This window comes from Carica papaya, chromosome 6 (genome assembly GCF_054855325.1).
Source record: "Carica papaya isolate Zhongbai chromosome 6, ASM5485532v1, whole genome shotgun sequence".
Classification (NCBI taxonomy): domain Eukaryota; kingdom Viridiplantae; phylum Streptophyta; class Magnoliopsida; order Brassicales; family Caricaceae; genus Carica; species Carica papaya.
This window is the reverse complement of record NC_142314.1, coordinates 23,188,822-23,208,089: the sequence shown is the minus strand read 5'-3', so window position 1 is coordinate 23,208,089 and position 19,268 is coordinate 23,188,822. Positions and strand designations below refer to the sequence as shown.

Sequence of the window (19,268 nt, the reverse complement as noted above, 5' to 3'; positions counted from 1 at the left end):
TAAAGGTGCCTGATAATAGAAACAGATATTAGTGCAATAGAAAAATATATGAAGTTAAACTTTAAATCCCTTACAATCAAATTATAGGATAAGCGTTTATACAACCAAGGCCAACAAGGGTCATCGAATAGGAATGTACACAAAATTTCTTAATCATAAAATTAATGTTCATCAGAGTGCAGAAAAAATACGCACTCATAAATACTTTAGAGATCCAAGGAAGGATCAAAGTAAGCTTTAAGGGGTAATAATGCATGTGACTCATCACTATCATGATCTAGGAGGTCCCATCATGGAAAGGGTGAGTTACATGAAATTCAATAAGAAAAACAGTATTAAAATTATACTGCTAAGGTATTAAAAGTTATTAGCCTTAAAGGAACATGCTTACCCAATAATAACATACTTTGGAGATCCATTGCCAAAGGATAGATTTAAACATTTAGAAACCATTTATTCTTTTACGAAAACCCTTTAAACATATCAAACAGAGCAACAATTTGTAGAGATAGATTAAATCATAAAAGTTTTTAAACATTACTAAATAGAGAAAGAATCTACAAAATATAAGCAGAATCATGTTTTCAATTAAAAACACAACATAAGAAACAATAATATGTTTATGTTTTTAACCATTTCTTGGTGCTAAACTGTTCCGACACATATCTACTGAGGGCAGAAGGGATTTTCAACTACCACTATAAATGATGTCATTTTGTTTCATAGAAGCATGTTTTGGTGTGCAACACATTTTGGTTTACCAAACCAATATAAGGGTGGGATCTATGACCACAGTAATATGTCGCCACTGTGGCCCCTACCTATAGTTTTGCGAATTTGCTCTCATCAGAGGGAACGCTCGTCATTCACATAGAGTGATTCACCAGCAGATTCATATTCAAAAATAGAAGCAGAAACAGAGACCGAAACCCCTTAGAGATAACAATATAACGGATTTTTAAGTCCTTTCCCTTTTTCTTACTTCATGTCAATTCACAATCCACATGTATCGAACTTATTTGTTCCTTCCACTTACCTCGGCAGAAGGCCCATGACAACCAGATTCAATGAATATAAGATAGATCAACATAACGTAATACAATAATACACATACTTTTAAAATTAGATAAGATAGCAAAAAATATCATGCATCATCATAGTTTAGTTAATTTATCTAAAAATAGTACTTTGAGGTGTAAACATAAATATAAAATCCCTTAAAGATATTTGGCGAGTAAACGGCCTTTTAAAAGTAAAATAGAAGGGTACTTTGTATCTAGGACTCCCTCAGTGACTCTTACGAGCTTCTTCTTTCCTTTTTTATATAGAACTTCACTTTCTCTCTCCAAAAAAAATTGAATTAGGAAGAAGAGAAAATGGAAATGGATGAAAGGGCTTAGTAATCCTTAAACAAGCTCTTAAAAATCCTACATTTTCTCCTTTTTTCCTTCTTTCTCTCTTTAAAATTTTCTCTTTCTCGCTCTAAAATCTCTCTATAGAAGGTGAAAATGGAAAAAGAAATAAAGTGTGGGAAATGAGGAAGAAGAGAGCCTTTAAATAGGCATGGAGAATGCTTGGATATGCACGACATGGCAAGCATCCAAGTTGGTGGTTGAGAGGTGGGCAAGGAGTGGGTGAGGAATGGTTGACCGTGCGACCCACAAGGCATGGGCGAGGCATAGGGGTATAGGGCTTCTCCTCTTTTTGGTTTTCTTTTCTTTTCTTTATTTACTTTCTTTTATTTCTTTTCTTTTTTTTTTCTCTCTTTTCCACCTCTTAATTTATTTTATTTTATTTTTTTTTAAATTCATAATTATAAATTAAAGATAAAATCAAATTTAAATATTTTAAATAAACAAATTAAATTTAATCACATAAAACGTGGGAAAAATTAAAATACAGAAATATTAATAATTTAAAATACAAATAAATTAATTACCAAGAAAAATTTAAAATAGCTATTAGCCTAAATTAGTAGAATTTTGACCATACACTAAAGTGCAAAGATTCAGGGTGTTATAACTACCTTATTTTTATACTTGTCTATGGAGAAGGGAATTTTGACTTGATTGTTTACTTTGACTCTCCACACTCATTGAGCCAATATATTAAATAAGGATTAGGATGTTTAGTGCATGACAATCCTAACATGTCAACTAGCAGTGTACTGGCAACATTGGCATAATTGCCCAAATCTATGATCAAACGGAATACCTTCCTATTCACATGGCATCTAGTGTGGAAGATATTTTCTCTTTGATCATTATTCGTTTCATTTGATTGCATACTTAGTGCTCTCCTAACAACTAAGCTCTCACCTTGCACTGGGGTTGTTAAACTGTCTTCACAATCATCTAGTGATCTTTTGCCATCATCATCATTATTGTACTCACTGACACTCTTTATCTCGCCATCATCATGTAATAACATGATCTTTTTGTTGGAGCATTGGGAGGTTATGTGTCCAACTCCAAGACACCTAAAATACTTAATAGAACTTTGTTTTTGAGTAGTAATAACTAGTTTCGGGTATCTTTAGATTCAGTAGAGCTGGACTTGTCCCTCCTTTCTTCAAACCTCTTCCTCTCTTCCCTTTTGGACTGTTTAGAACTATATTGAGGCAATGACTAGTAATTTCCTCTAGAGGAACCCCTGTTCTTCAGTTGCCTCTCAATCTTCATAGCCATGTTCACCATTTTTTCTAGATCTATATAGTAATGTAGCTCCACAACGTTGACAATCTCCTTATTTAGACCACTCAAAAATCTAGCCATGGTGGCTTTTGGACTCTCATAAACTTTTGCCCTAATCATTGCCGTCTCTATATCCTTGTGGTAGTCTTTCACGTACCTGGATTCTTGGGTCAATTGTTGGAGCTTCTGGTATAATTTCCTATCATAATAAGATGGAACAAACAATTTTCTTATGATAGACTTCATATCTCTCCAGGTGTATACAGGTTGATCTCTGTCTCTTCTCATAAGGGCGATCAATTCATCGCACAAAATAAATGCATAATCTGTGAACTCAACTATTGCTAGCTTCACTTTCTTAGGTTCACTATAGTTGTGGTAGTCAAAGATCAACTCTACCTTCTATTCCAACTCAAGGAAGGTCTCTGCATCATTCTTGCCTCTCAATGACAGTATATGTATCTTGATGGATCTGATGTCACCATCTTCCCTCCGAACCTCTATTCTATCAACTTCACTATTATTTCCATAGGACTCATAATCATCCTAGAGGTGCTGGCATCTAGGATGACTATGGTTCCTGTAACACCCCGCTCATTATTGTGCTTAATTAATTTGGAACCTCAATTGATTAGGCCTTTGGCCGCATTAAACTTATTTAAATTACACCGCATATTATTTATCGTAATTCATAAATCTAGTTGATTTTTAATTATTTTGCTTCTATTTAATTTTATTTAATTTGCATTTAATTTTATTTATTGGTAAAAATAAAAAAAAAGAAAAAAATGGAATGAAGCGTGAATGGTCCAATATATATATCTGTATTGACATACATATTCCATCAAGTGTCTCGTTAGGCTTTTTATCTCTGAGAGGTGTATGTTTTTTCCTCCCCCATCTGGTCTGGAAAGACATAAGAGGACCTCTCCCAGTGGATAATGGTGTACCCTCTAACGAGAGTGGTAACACGAATATCTATTAGAGGTCACCCTTTGCTAAATATTATCGTGACTGTAGATATCTGATAAGGTCATTATGGTTGGTACGGTTGTGGTCGTGGATCGTACCATGTTTTGGCTAGCTAGAAATGGACCTAAGCAAATTGCCATATCTGTATCTGATCTGGTCATTCCACTTGGGTAGTTGAAAATCTGTATTTGCTTTCAAAGATGGAAGTTGTAACGACTTCACAGGAAGTATGACACGAAAAGTTGAGCATTTCACGATTTATTTGATTTCCTCTATTATCTTACATGATATATGCTTGATTTGTTCATATTAGTGTATTGTTTTCTTAATAAATAAATTATTTTCATAATATAAGATCGATGTACGAGGTGTCTAAAAAATAAACTTTTAAGTTAAAATAATTCACTTTTAAAACCTTCCTATGTTAATTTAATACTGTTTTTCTTACTGAGCATATGGAACTCACTTTTCCCATCTCTCTCAGATAAAGAAGAAAATGAGGAACCGTAAGTTGACCTACTCTTGGAAGTCTATGAGGATCCCGTCGATCCACAAAATCTGAGTGCATGATTGTTTCCGCACTCTAATGAGTCCAATAGCATAATGAAAGAAGTGGCATTATTTTGTGTTTTGTTTTTCTATTTGTATTTTATAACCACTTTAGGCCTCAGTTATATATTTGTAAGGGATTTGTATTAATTATTTCACTGCATAAAATTTTATCATGCACTCATTATTCTGAATCTGTATCTGACACCCATTTACCTTAATTAGCATATGGGATGTCATAGATGGTATCAGAGTAGAATAATTGCATATCAAATCCCTTACATTGAGGCCTTAGGTAGAAAAAGCCCTTTAGAGTACCTAGGAAAAATAAGTCCTCTTTTCAAAACTAGACCACCAACTCGTGTCTTCCTTTCTTTTGTAGGAATGACACGAGGAAGACCATCCATATAGCATACTGAGTGACCTGAAGCCCTAGATCACTCACCAGGGCTGAATTTGTCGAACTCTTCCGAGCTATCCAAGAATTAACTACAGCCGTAGGATAAAATCAAGCCAACCCTTTTCCACATACTACCTTCAAATTTCAAAACACTGAGAGATCTATTTCCCATAACATAGCAGAGTTTAGGAAACTTAACACCCCATACTTTGAAAGTGGCCCTGATCCCTTAGTAGCTAAAGCTTGGATCCTACAGATAGAGAAGCTCTTCTATGTTCTAGACTTGATTGAGGAACAAAAAGTTCCCGTTGTAGCCTTCATGCTAAACGGTGAAGCAGAACACTGGTAATGACTTAAAAAGGAAGTCCTACTTACCCCTACCACCTGGGAAGTTTTCATGGATGCATTCTTTGATAACTTCTTCCCTGCCTATGTTTGAGAAAAGAAAGAGGAGAAATTTCAGGACCTGCACCAAGGGAGTCTGGTTGCCCAGTATGCAATTTGTTTTGTTCAACTGTCTAGGTTTGCCCCTCTAATGGTTATCCCTAAGAGCCGAAAAGTTAAGAAGTTTCTCAAGGACCTTCGTGTCGACATCTATGATCGGGTCGCAATGCTGAGACCTATCTCGTATGTGAAGGTGCTCAAACATGCCCAGTTTGTCAAAGATCTCATCTCGGCCAAATACTAACGCATTGCCCGAGTTCGTACCCAATAATAACCCCAGCAGCTTAGGAGGAGATTACCTGACCCAGTAAGTAGCCACTGTGATAAACGAACTAGAGTTGCCCTTCTCCCTACTTTACCTCCACCTATAATTCAACCTACTTGACCTAACCAACCTTATCAACATTGTGGTCGCTCATATGGTGACCTACCATTGTCTCAATCATGCCTGTTATCAGTGCAGAAGCACCCAACACCTTATAAAGGACTGCCCCCAGCAACCAAAGGGCATTGCCTAGCCTATAGCACAAGGTCGTGTATACCACTTAGATGAATCCGGTGCTCTTCCTACTCCTGTTCTTATCTAAGTTATGTTTTCTATTATGACACTTTTGCCAAGGCTCTGATCGATACAAATGCTACTCACTCTTTTATTTTTTGTACATTTACTTGTAATCTTGATTTTAGACTAGAACCTTTGACAGAAACATTAATAGTAGAAACTCCCTCTAGGGGACTGCTAGAGGCTCATTGTGTATATAAAGACTGTAGGATAAAAGCTTAAGGAATAGAGGTATTTATAAATCTAACACTGTTAGATTTTGTAGGATTTGATGTGATATTAGGAATAGATTGGTTGGAAAAGTATAGAGCTATAATTGATTGTAAAAGTAAATTTGTAATTTTATGGTCTCAAATAAAGGAATAAAATTTTCATTATTATTTTTCCTAACCATTGAATGAAGAAGAATATGGGTGTTGATCCTGCTGTATGTGCCATACCAATTGTTTGTAACTTTTCATATGTCTTTCCCACCGAACTTCCTGGTCTACCTCCCCCGCGAAAAGTAGAGCTCTTAATTGAATTGCTGCTTGGAACCCAACTAATCTCAAAGCCTACCTATTGTATGAGTCGTGCTGAGCTAGTAGTGCTGGAACATCAGCTTTCTAACCTTACTACCCATAAGTTTATTCACTCTAGTCATTCTCCTAAGGGCGCTCTGCCATTATTCGTGAAGAAAATGATGGTTTCCTCAGACTCGATATGGACTACCAAGAAATCAATCAAGTGAACGTTAAAAGCAAGTACCCATTACCTCAAATCAATGACTTCTTCGATCAACTATGAGGAGCTACAGTCCTCTCTAAGATCAATCTCATGATGGGATACCACCAGTCGAGAGTCAAAGAAGAAGATATTCTGAAGACCACTTTTCGGTATAGGTACAGTTTGTATGAGTTCAAGGGAGTGGCGTTTGGATTAATCAATGCCCCTACAGCTTTCATGGACCTAATAAACAGAGTTTTTCGACATGCACTAGATCAATACATCATCATTTTTATTGATGACATCCTAGTGTATTCCAAAAGCCTTTGAGAACATACAGTGCACTTGACTGAAGTGTTGGAGACTCTTCATCAGAACCAACTATACGCTAAACTGAGCAAATACTCTTTCTGGTTGGATTGAGTTTTCTTTCTTGGAGATGTAATTTCGAGTGAAAGAGTTTTCGTAGACATATCCAAGGTGAAAACGGTAGTAACAAGAATCTGGCCACCAATGTGGCTGAGGTACATAGTTTCCTTGGCTTGGTAAGTTATTACTGACGGTTCATTAATGGATTCTCTAAGATTACCGCCCCATTGACCTAACTTACCCGAAAGGGGGTACCGTCATTTGAAATTTTTAGTGTACTGAAAGCTTTATGGAATTGAAGCATCGTCTCACCTCTGCTCCTGTGTTAATCCTCCCCGACAATACAAAAAGATTTCAGGTCTAATGCAATGCATCTCATATTATCTTAGGGTGTGTCTTGATGCAGCACGATAGAGTAGTCACTTATGGGTCCCGACAATTAAAACCTCATGAGCAGAACTATCCTACTCACGACCTGGAACTAGCAACCATTATCTTTACCCTGAAGATATGGTGTCATTACCTGTATAGGCAGACCTTTGAAATTTATACTGACCGTAAGAGTTAAAAGTACATCTTGTTACAGAAGGAGTTAAACATGAGACAGAGATACTGGATAGATCTTTTAAAGGACTATGACTTGAAGATCATCTATCACCACAGGAGAGAAAATATGGTCGTCGATGTACTCAGCTGAAAGGAGTCTGCTGTGTTGGCTCAAACAATGGTCTCCAATTAGAAATTGATGGACCTTACACAGTCTCTCTGCCTTAGCTATTACGGCAGAGACACCTATCTTGCCCAGATCCGATCGCTGCTGGATCTTTTTATGAAAATCTTGAAAACTCAATCTACGAACCCAAAACTCACCAAGAATCTAGGTAAGTTCACTTCTGATAAATCTCCTAATTTCAAGATTTCAGATGATAGACTGTTCAGATTCTATAACCGAATTTGGGTCCCCATTGTTGTAAGGGCTGATGTTCTCAAGATCTCCCACGCTTCCAAGCTATCCAGTAATCTTGAAAGGAATAAAATGTACCGAGACTTAAAGTGTCAGTACTGGTGGCCAGGAATGAAGAGGGATATGGTTAATGGTATCTCTCGATGCCTTACTTATTTGTGGGTTAAGGTAGAACATCAGAGACCCAATGGTTTGTTACAAGGTCTTCCAATTCCTGAATGGATTTAACTATGGATTTTGTTACAGAATTACCCAGGATCTATTCTGGTCAAAACACTATCTAGGTCATCATCGACAGACTGACCAAGACCGACCATTTTCTGTCCATCAGAACCACTGACTCCACCAGTAAGTTAGCTTGCTTATATATTGATAATATTGTTTGACTTTATAGTGCTCCCTCATTCATTGTGTCCGACCGTGATCCTCGGTTTATTTCCCACTGCTGGAACAACTTCTAGGAAACTCTAAGGTCTGGGTTGTATTTCAATACCGCTCATCATTCCTAAATGGATGGTCAGTCAAAACATACGATCTAAACATTAGAAGACATGTTTGGTGCTTACACTCTCGACTTCGGTGATAACTAGTATAAGTATCTTCCCCTTTATGAATTTGCTTACGATTACAATTATCATTCCAGCATTGGCATGGCCCCGTATGAAGCACTGTATGGAAGGCCTTATCATTCTCCTACTTGTTAGAGTGAAGTTAGAAACCAGCACCATTTAGGACCAGACTTAGTTCAGGAGATAATTTAGAAGGTCACAATCATCCGTAAGAACTTGGCCACTGCCCAGAGCTGTCAAAAGAGTTACGCCGATAATCATAGGAGACCCTCAGAGTTTGCTGTAGGAGATCAGGTCTTCCTCAAGGTTTTCTTCTATAGGGGAAAGATGTGGTTCGGGAATAGAGGGAAGTTGAGCCCTCATTATGTGTGACCTCTTTGGATCATCAAGCGCATTGGACACATGGCATACCACCTCACTCTATTTCAAGAATTTAAGGGTCTATGTGACGTCTTTCACATCTCGATGCTTAATAAGTACCACCCTGATCTCTCATATTATTCCTCGCGATGAGGTGTAGGTACAAGCCAACATGACTTATGAGGAGACTCCCACGGAGATTCTTGGTTGGACCGATAAGGTCTTTTGTAACAAGATAATTTCCATGGTGAAGGTGCGATGGCAGCATCATACATCGGAGGAAGCCACGTGGGAGTTAGAGAGCGAGATAAGGGAGAAGTATTTGGATATGTTTGAGACAAATTTAGGGACAAAATTTTTTAAGGTGGGGGGGATGTAACACTCCGTCCACCGTTATGCTTAATTAATTTAGAAAACCCTAATTGTTTGGGCCTTTGGCCGCATTAAAATGACTTAAATTACACTACATATTATTTATTGTAATTCGTAAATCTGGTTGATTTTTAATTATTTTACATCTATTTGATTTGATTTGATTTTTATTTTTATTTTTATTATTTAATTTGCATTTAACTTTGTTTAATTTAATTTTAAAAAATTGGAAAAAATTGAAAAAATAGTGAAACGGGAAGAAATCCTGCGGGGAAACAGAGCTGCCCGCGCATATGCTGCACACCGTGGGCACGTGTACAACATCCGCAGGACGTGCGCACAGCTTGCATGGCATGGGGAAAGGTCATGCGTGCATCTTGTTGTGCATAGGTGGGTTGTCCGTCTTTCACCTCGCACGTGGACAGGCGCCGCAAATTGTGTGTGCATGTCCGTGCCGCAGACCTACGCGAATAGGCTTTGCGCGCTTAGGGCCTGTGCACTTGGGGCCTGCACGCAGTAGGCCTGCATGCGCAGCAAGAGGCCTGTGCGCTCGCAGGCTAGCCTATAGTGCGCCGACCGAGGCACTACTTCCTTGGGCAATGCACCAATGTCGCCTCAAGTGGCGCACCACTACCGCCAGTAGAGGAGGCCCTCCTCCCTCATTTTTCGTGCCGAGCATCTTTTTTTCCTCTTTCTTCACCAGATTTCACCACTTGATGCGAATCCAACAGTTTTAAAATTCTATAAATAGCCTTCCCACCCCATTCTTCCCTACACTTCAATTCTTCCATTTTTTTAGACTTAGAGAGAGAAAATGAGAGAGAGAGTGATCTAGTGGGAGAAGGAGAAAAAGAAAAGAGGAGCGGTGAATGAGAAAATATAAAGGTTTTGGAAAGGAATTTACTATTTATTTTGATATCTTAAGGGATATTTTTGATAAAATAAAATTATTAAACATGACGATTTTGATTTTGCTTGCTTGTATGCCTTTGTGTTTATAGTTCAGATAAGTCGAATTTTTCTTGTTTTCAAACATGTTATATGAATCATAGATACTTGATGATTTGTATGTAATAAAATATAATATGAAGTAAGAATTATTACCTGGTAAAAATAAAGAATAAAAAGAAAAAAAAAAGTGAAATAAAGCCTGAATGGTCCGAAATATATATCTATGTTGACATGCATATTGTATCAAGTGTCTCGTTAGGCTTTTAATCTCTGAGGAATATTTGTTCCCCTAGCCCTTTGGGGTATCTGTTTTTTCCTCCCTCATCTGGTCTATAAAAACGTAAGAGGACTGCTCCTAGTGGATGAAGACGTACCCTTTGACGAGAGTGGTAACGCGAATATCTGTTAGGGGTCACCCTTGGCTAGGTATTATTGTGACTGTAGATATCTGATAGGGCCACTATGGTTGGTACAGTCGTGGTCATAGATCGTACCATGGTTTGGCCAGCCAAAAATGTGTCTGAGCAAATTATCGTATCTGTATCTGATCTGGTCATTCCACTTGGGTAGTTGAAAATTTGTATCTGCTTTCAAAGATAGAAGTTATAACAACTTCACAAAGCATGACACGAAAATCTGAGCATTTTATGATTCATTTGATTTATTCATATTAATGTACTATTTTCTTAATAAATAAATTACTTTCATAATATAAGATCGGTTTATGAGATGGCCAAATGGTAAGCTTTTAAGTTAAAATAATTCACCTTTAAAACCTTAAAATGTTAATTTAATATTGTTTTCCTTACTGAGTATGTAGAACTCACTCTTTCCATCCCCCTAGATGAGGAAGAAAATGAGGAACCGCAAGCTGACCTACCATTGGAAATCTATGAGGATCCAGTGAATCCACAAAATTTGAGTGCATGATTGTTTTCGCACTCTTATGAGTCCAATAGCAGAGTGATAGAAGTGACATTCTTTTGTGTTGTGTTTTTTTGTATTTTGTAGCCACTTCAGGCCTCAGTTATATGTATGTAATTGGAACTCATACATATATTTATAAGAGATTTGTATTAATTGTTTCACTGCATAAAATTTTATCATGCAGTTGTCATTCTGAATCTGCATTTGATACTCATTTTCCTTAATTAGCATATGGGATTCATAGTTCCTTCCTCCAGCTCTCTTATCCATCCTTGTTGTTATGCCTTGAATAGCTAAGCTCAGTTTGTTATACATGTCATCAATCCTAGCCTTTATGGATTCTTCTAATGTCATATGTCGATTGGCTTCACTAGGCCAAGACATATTGGCAAAAAGATGTTAATGAGAAAAGAAAAGAAATCACTACCTCACAACCACACGTGTTTACCTTTCCTATCTTTTTCCATCAAGTTGAATGTCGAAATTGGATCTCTTGAATCAAGATAAGCAAGGTTGTCTTTAAGACTCGGCAAAGAATCCTAAAAAGGATCTTATTCACTAAACGTTTAGCAGTAACCATACGGAGGAAGAATATATGATGCTTTTATGCTTATAGCTAGGTAGTTAGGATACAATTAACCACTTAGATGCATAATGGAACTAAAGCACTCAAGAAAAAATGAAACTAGAAGTAGAAGAAACACAATTATGGAATTAAAGTGTCGAGAATCCGATTAACCTCTATGGATATAACTAGAACGTTACCTAATTATTCTACCCTAATGATGGTTGCACTCTAGGACTCACTTGAATTTCTGTTATGCAAATGTTAATGTAAGATAATGAATGTAATGTTGCAAAAGGAAAATAAGGAAATCATGCACCCTTTTGAATTTTGATATAGTGGTTGATTGGCAATTTGCTATTTCAAGATTTCTTTTGTTCTCTCTCTTTTTTTCTCTCTTTTCTTTTCTCCCTTGTTTTTTACTATAACAACAATAATAAGGAAATTCCTTAAAAAGAGACTGGATGAATTAGCACCTTACATAACAAGTGCTAATTTTTATGCAAAAAGTAAATGCAAGGTAGTAAATCTAAAGATAGTAGATTTACTGGAGCGTAAGATCGGATATAAACTGATGTAAAACTTAAGATCAACAATGCAATCCAGAACCCCATATATACATTAGCAACTAAAAACTCTAAATTCTTAGTAAACCCCTCCTACTTGATCCGCACTCAACAAGGGAGTGAAAATCAAGTTTATAAATAACGAAACAAGGAATTAGAATTGAAAGGATGCCACAAGACTTAGCTCGATAAGTTATATCAATTCCTTACTCAATAAGTTAGACGAAGACATATTCACTAAATTCACTCTTTAAAGCTTAGAAGTTAAAGCAAGAATATCAATCTTTATTGATAAGTTGAATGGTGTGTAGGTAAATAAGGTTGATGGCCTCCTTATATAGACTTGTCATCCATTATTCTACTTGAATAAGGATTTAAATATTCTAATCTAATTTTTATTTCTACTTCAAATAGGAAACTAATACTTAATTAAAAAAAAACTCAAAAAGAAATATCTCTTCCTTTGGCAGCTTGTAGGACTTCTTCTCAACCTCGATAATTAGATTCCCCTCTGGCTTCTTATTCTTTTATTTCTTTATTGTTTTTGCATGCAAGTATCTACTGGAAGATAGGATTCCCCTTGTGATTTGGAGTAGAAGACTGGATTTAAAAATTAGGTAGGAAACAGATTACATTGTAGTTCTTCCACTTTGCATGCAGTCTTCTCCTTATGTTAGATATCCAATTTTGAATATGTTTAGGTATTTTCTCTCATTTGATTTTATACTTTTATTTTGATTAGGAAAACCTGAAAGGAGTCGGTGATTAAGAAAAAAAACTCCATGTTCTTCTCGGGTTGGGTGCCATATTACTATTGAGAAGTTCTCTCATCCTTCATTACTTTTTTTATTTTTTTCTGTTTCTTATGTTCGAAATTGATCTGTAGCTTTTTCTTGCAATTTTTTTGGAGTTTGATCATGAGTCATTAAGCCTTTCCAAGGAAAAGACTTTAGAACCCACTTGGGTGGGATGAAAATCCTCCCCTTCCTTTTGGCCATGGATCTCCAAGATAAAGATCATGCATGGCCAAGATGACTAAGACTCTTCTTGCTTTCTTAAACTCTTTTTTACTATTTCTTGAGCTCTAAATTCTATTTCTTAGGTGATCCACTCTTAGATAATAAGATTGAAGGCCTTTTGGAGATTCTTGGATTGTGTTCGGGTAACAAGACCTTCTAGAACTTGAATCTTTCTTTCTAAGTCTCTCAAACCATCATCTTGATGATTCTTGATATTTTTTTGGCTGGGAACTTCATGAGGAATCAAAGCTAGTCGGTTGGAGCTTCATTTTTTATGATTCAGGTTTATATCACATCTTCTCTATTCGTATGCTTAAATCCAAGCTTCTTGAAAGGAGATCCCTTTAGAATTCCTTGTAGAGTCTTAAAGACAATCTTGAATACATTAATTCAAGAAAACTCAATCTCGACACTCAACTTAAGGGAAGAAGGTTGAGAGTTGAGACTCTGAGGTGAGCGTAAACACAAGTGAAAAGTAAGGGAGAGTATTTTCCAGTAACTCTTTTTAGGTACTTCACTATGTCTTAATGAAGTAAAAATAATAGTTTAGCCAATAGCGTCCTAACTCATTTCAGGGTCTTAAAATAATATTTGCTGCCGCTGCCAGGACACAAGTCTTGCCCAAGGCTTAATCATGTACAAATGAACTTCCTTGTGCAAAATAAGCTCAATTAGGGGCCTTTTTGGAATTAACTCCTATTTTTATAGTTTCATTATAACTCAACAAAATTCCTTCCGTTAGGCAGTAATTGACCTAATTATGCCCTTAAAAAAATTGACATTTATGCACACTATTATTTTATCTAAAGCAAAATTAAAAATCTTTTAACGAATCCCTCATTGTTCAAGAGCGGAGTCTTGGGTGTCGTGATATGAAAGACATAAATAATGAGTTGGCTATGCTACACTAACTTAGTAAAGAAACAATAACAAAAAACCATAATGACTCATCAAAGAGTTGTAGAAACAATCATCAAAACCTTTTTAAGTTTCTCATTTCATTTCTTTTGTAAGTTCTATCTCTAACCTGATAATCCTATTATGTCCTATCTTAATTCCTCTTGTACTCGATCAATTACTATTCCTTCTTTTCCTGTATCCTTATCATTTTTTGGGCCATTTAAATTTTATTCAAGATAACTAAACATTATCTTTCGTTTTGCCTTTTCGTTATAACTTTCCTTACTCATTATAAGTATTTTTGTTCTCACAAGTAGACCTTTTCATATTCATTAACAAACACTTCTATTCTCATTAGTTGATTATAATGAGAACATATCCATATACATATGTTATACATATCAATAAGATTTAATCATTTTCCTTTAACCATTTCATTTTACTATTAAAGTTTATTTACTTTTTAAGTTCTATCGCATGATGTCGTTTTTACCGGTATCATTGAGGGTCTATAAGGATCCCCTCTACATGTGAATACTCAAACATATCCATAACTTTCTCATACGTCAACCTATATGAGCGCCACAGATTATCTACCATCCTCTCATATCAACCTATATGAGTACCACATATCATCGATCGTCCTCATATCTCATACCTCAACCTATATGAGTACCACAAATCATTTCCCAACCCTATCTAGCATGGGACTTCCCAACCACATCTGGTTGAGGCTGTATCCACAGTAGGGTTCACTATAGATTTTACCCTTGCACCCTCCCTCTTTGATACTTGCTAAATGAGTTTCCTCATCTTTTAAAGGACACTTTCAATTTTACAGTTAACCTTTATTTTGTACTTATTTTAATTATTTATTGTTAGTATTTATTAACCTAAATTTTACATTTCATTCTTCTTATTAATTTAATTTAGTTATCTCTTTTTTTCAAACTCTCATCTCAGTTTAAGTAATTAGAATTTTATTAATTCTTTTATTATTTCAACATCTTTTTAATTATTTTTCTCCCATATAGATACATACATATATTTTCTTGAGATAAGAGTTGTTGTGTGTCTATTACCTTTAATGTTTCTAAGCTTTCTCCTTCTTATGTAGGTGATGATTCAAGAAGGAACACATTTAAAGAAGGGAGGGTATAATGTGAGCCAAGGAGCCATGAAGAAACTCAGAATGATAGATAAGAAACCACTGGGATTGTCACCCTCGCCTGCGCCTACGAGATGGAGGATTCTTATCCCCTTAAAAACTCCCATGACATTGAATAGAGAGAGGCCAAGAATGTCGGCTAAGATCCATGTTTCCAAAAAGCCCAACATCAAGATGAGCCTAAGAATGTTCATGAAGATGGACTTGGAGAACTTGGAAGAAGAATAATGATACCCATAAGCTCAATTACAAGATCTAGGTCCAAGAAACTTCAACAAGTCTTCAGTCTTTTTTTTAAGATTGGATTAGTGAAGAGGAAGCTTGGGAGGGCCAATAAAGATTCAAGAAAACATGGGCATGTGTGGATATTATTATATCATGTGGCTGAGAGGAAGATGGAAAAATGGCTCTTTCCCGTGAAAGAAAACTTGCCCTGTGAGGAGTCTTCACCAACCTGCAAACATGGAGGGAAGAACCTGAGGTGAAGTCAGATCCCTACTTCAAGTTGTATTGGAATTTGTAGCAAGAGGAAAGATAAACCCTAGAGCTACGTGTTGGACTTCTATTTCAACTTTTGTTATTCAAAAATTCATATTTTAAAGAATGAGAGTCCTAAAAGAACAAAGGAAAATCAAGGGAAGGACACTTCTACTAGTCAAATTCCTCTTTGGAATTCTACTTGAAGAAAGCATTTGAATCCTACTTAAAAATGAAAGAATTTTTGAGCATCTTCAACACAAACACTTCCTCGTAAATTAATTAGATAATTAAAGGTACAATCTGATGGCAACAAGGAATTAGTGTTCAGCCACACCAAGGAATTCTTCTAAGAGAGAAGAGTTCATATTTTATTTAAACTCTAGTCTTTTAATTATTATTTTAGTTGTTTCGTAGGTAAAGTTATATTAAGATTTCCATTAGGATTTAAATCTCTAAATTGAATTAGAATTAATTAGTTATATTAAGATTTCCATTAGGATTTAAATCTCTAAATTGAATTAGAATTAATTTGGTGGATGCTTGTAAAAAGGGCTCGCCCCTAGCTTGTCAATTTTAGCTTTACTAATTGTGAGTTTTTTTGGGATGTTCTTCATCTGTGTTGTTGAACAAAGAATTGAATCTACTTATCGAGTTAAGCCTGTGGCATCTTTTCAATTTTAAATTCTTTATTTCCAAATGCCTTAGTGTGACATTTATATCATTGATTGTGAGTTAAATAGAAATAGTTTATTTAAATATTTAAGTTTCTACATATTAATATTATATTTAAGGTTTTGAATTGCATGTGTTGATCCTAGGCTGTACATCAAAACTGTAACCACCAGTTGTAGATTACTGTACATATTTATTTAATGAATGAGGTATTTCATGTAATTGTGTTTTGTAAGAATTATGCATTTTGATTTTTTATTTTGTTTTACTCTATTTTAATTAAATTTGACATAATTTGATGGATAAAATTAATTCCTAAAATGAATTGAACTTTGCGGGTTGTGGGGAATTTTCTTTCCATAAGATTCCAGCCCGTGAAATTCCAAAGACAAAATTCCAAATCCACAGATCCACTAGCCCGCGAAATCACGTGAACATGCAAAACAACTTTCTATGTTTTGCTTGCAAACTCGCAGGAGGCACAAATCCTACACCCGCAGATTGTGCCCATGGACCTTGCCTAGGGAACGACAAGCGTGCATGAATCCATTTTTGGCCTTGCCTGATTGGACACCACTACATGGAAAAGTATTAGTGCCTCAACCACCTGGCAGTGACAAGCTTTTGGCCAGCTAGATATTACAACTCCAGCTTCTTTCTACAACTTACTGCCGGTCATTTCCTCTCATCAACGGTTGGGAGCGGCTGCATGTGAATAGAAGGTTTGTATTAGCTGGACATTCCCTTAAAAGCCTCTTCAACCCTAATAACTCCTTCATTCATTCAACCAAAAAACAAAATAGCAAGAAAATTAGTAAGTTGAGAGTAATTAGAGACTTCGTTAGTGAGGGATTTAGGAAAAACGAAACTGGTGTTCGAGTGAGGTTGGGAGCCTGAAGTTGGTTTATGTTTGAGATAAGCCTTCAATTTTTCTGGAATACATCCTTCCATTTCTCCCTAGACTTGAACACAGCCCTCACCGATGTTAGGATTTCAGAAATAGTGTAGAAGGCTTCAAACAAAGCAATTTTTCCCAAAATTTTTCAGAAGTTGCAGACCAAGCAGTTAGGTTACTATCCTTTTGTTTTTCTCTTCCATTTAGTTAATCTATTGAGCTTTATGTAGTCTGAAATTATAATAGGATCATAAAAACTTGTTAGAAATCGGCTAAACCAATTAAATACTCTAAAAACAGGAAATTAATTATAACTTTTTATAACAGCTTCACCATGTTGGAGAACCTTCCTTCAGTCTTCAAAACCCGACTGTTCCCTTGTGCATTTTCAACTTGAAACTATGACTCCTTTGAGGTAAGGTGGGTAATAGTTTATTAAATGCATATATGGATTTCTAGATGACATTTCATTCGGTAAATCTCTTCAAAAATTCAAAAGCAAAAATACATTTTAAAAGAAAAGGGTTAGTGAGTTCATGTTTGCATTTTGATGTTTGTATAAATTATTTTGAATGATTTTAATGTTGTGAATGTTGGTCTTATATTGACAAATGAGATGAATGATGATTTGCAAAGGGAAAATGGGATAGGGTCAATGACAGAAGCCAATTTACTTATGTTAAGCGTGTTAGGCACCAATGTGTCATCGTTGTTATGCACACACGTGCTTACTGTGCTGGTTCACGGAGAAGATATTTTTTGAGCACCCAGAACTGTCTGAAAACGTCTCTGGCACGATTCTTTTGTGCAATTGCTGATTATGCGAGTGAGAAATGCTGTCAGGCATTTGCAAATGACAAAAAGGGATGCGTGTGAATGTGTCCATTACACATCAACTCATGCCCCATGGGCCAATTGCCTTGTGCAATATAGGCCAACAGGCCATGCTGGATCGATAGGCATAAGCATGTCGAGGGACCTTAACAGAAGCCCACTGGGCCATGTACCTAGTAAGGGAGATTCCTCTCTCGTGTTGTACAATTTGGACATAATGGGCCTTTGGGACAAAAATTGGAAATTTAATAAAAAGAAATTAAAAAGTAACAACTGGTATGGTTTTAGAAATTGTAAGGAAATCGTGAAGTAAAGTTAATTTAGAATAAATTAAAAGATGATAAAAATAAAATAATTAAGACATTAAAATTACAAAAAATAAAAGTTAAGTAAAAATAAGTAATAAAATGTCCTTAAAAACCTAAATGAATAATTAATAAGGAAAATTAATAAATAGGGAAAATTAACATAAAACTTGGGAAATTAAATTAAGAAAAATTTAAAAGATCTAAAATTTTAATAACAACGAGTTTTCTTTTATCACTCATTCAAAACAAAGTCTATAATCACTGAATAATTTATTAACCAGCACAAGTCAAAATATGTCACCAACAAGCATTCATACTATCTTACGTTATCCTTACTTTATTTATCTAAAAAGAGCACTTAAAAACATAAAAATAAAATACTAAGAAATCTCTTACTGTAATCGGATTGACTTAGCCTTTTGGTAGCGAAGGAAAAGCTTTTAGAAATCCACCGAACGAGTTTGTGAAACTCCAAACTTTTCATTTCTTTCTTGCTCCTTAACTGTCAAAAGTTTCTCCTCTTTCTTTCTTTAAGATTAAAAAAATGAAGAAGGAAAAATGATGAGGAGGAAATGGAGAAGAAGGGGTTTAAATAGAAAAAGAAAAGTCTAAATGTGTACAACTTGGCAGAAATCAACGAAATAGAGTGAAGAGGTGGACTTGGGGCCCAGCAAGCACGGCCAAAAGAAGAAAAAAATGGTCAAACATGACCTTTGATCGATAGGACAAGGTTGTCCCATTGGTGACAGCATGCTACAACATTGTGTACATGTGCCGGCAACCACACCGCAAACTGTGTGCGCGCAGGCTACTTGTGGTGCCATGCTGCACACAATGCGCACGGACAAGGCTTTTTGCGGTCATGAGCTGCAGTTCTGGGACCGCGAGTAGTAGGCCATGGGTTGTGGTCCGAGTTTTCTTGAGTCATTTTTTTTTCTTCATTGTTTTTATCCTGAAATGGGATAATTTGGATTTTTTTTTTTGGAAAAACTAATTAAAATAAAAGGGCTCGTAACTTCAATGA

General features: G+C 35.8%; 2 long non-coding RNA genes across 11 annotated transcripts in view; one reads left to right on the top strand and one right to left on the bottom strand.

The window, feature by feature from the left end:
• LOC148253422 (uncharacterized) overlaps positions 1–15,709 on the top strand; it is a 40,777-nt gene extending 25,068 nt beyond the window's left edge. For 9 of the 10 annotated variants that reach the window (XR_015821546.1, XR_015821537.1, XR_015821538.1 and 6 more), the window contains one exon: positions 15,005–15,709. This is a non-coding gene — a long non-coding RNA (uncharacterized LOC148253422). Of the gene's footprint in view, positions 1–4,149; positions 4,635–15,004 lie in introns of those variants that run through there. The other variant, XR_015821547.1, reaches the window with a different exon arrangement.
• Positions 15,710–16,587: 878 nt separating this feature from the next.
• LOC148253421 (uncharacterized) lies at positions 16,588–19,268 on the bottom strand. The gene is made up of 2 exons (XR_015812823.1): positions 18,641–19,268; positions 16,588–16,912 (listed from the first exon to the last, which is right to left on the bottom strand). It is a non-coding gene; the product is annotated as an uncharacterized LOC148253421 (long non-coding RNA).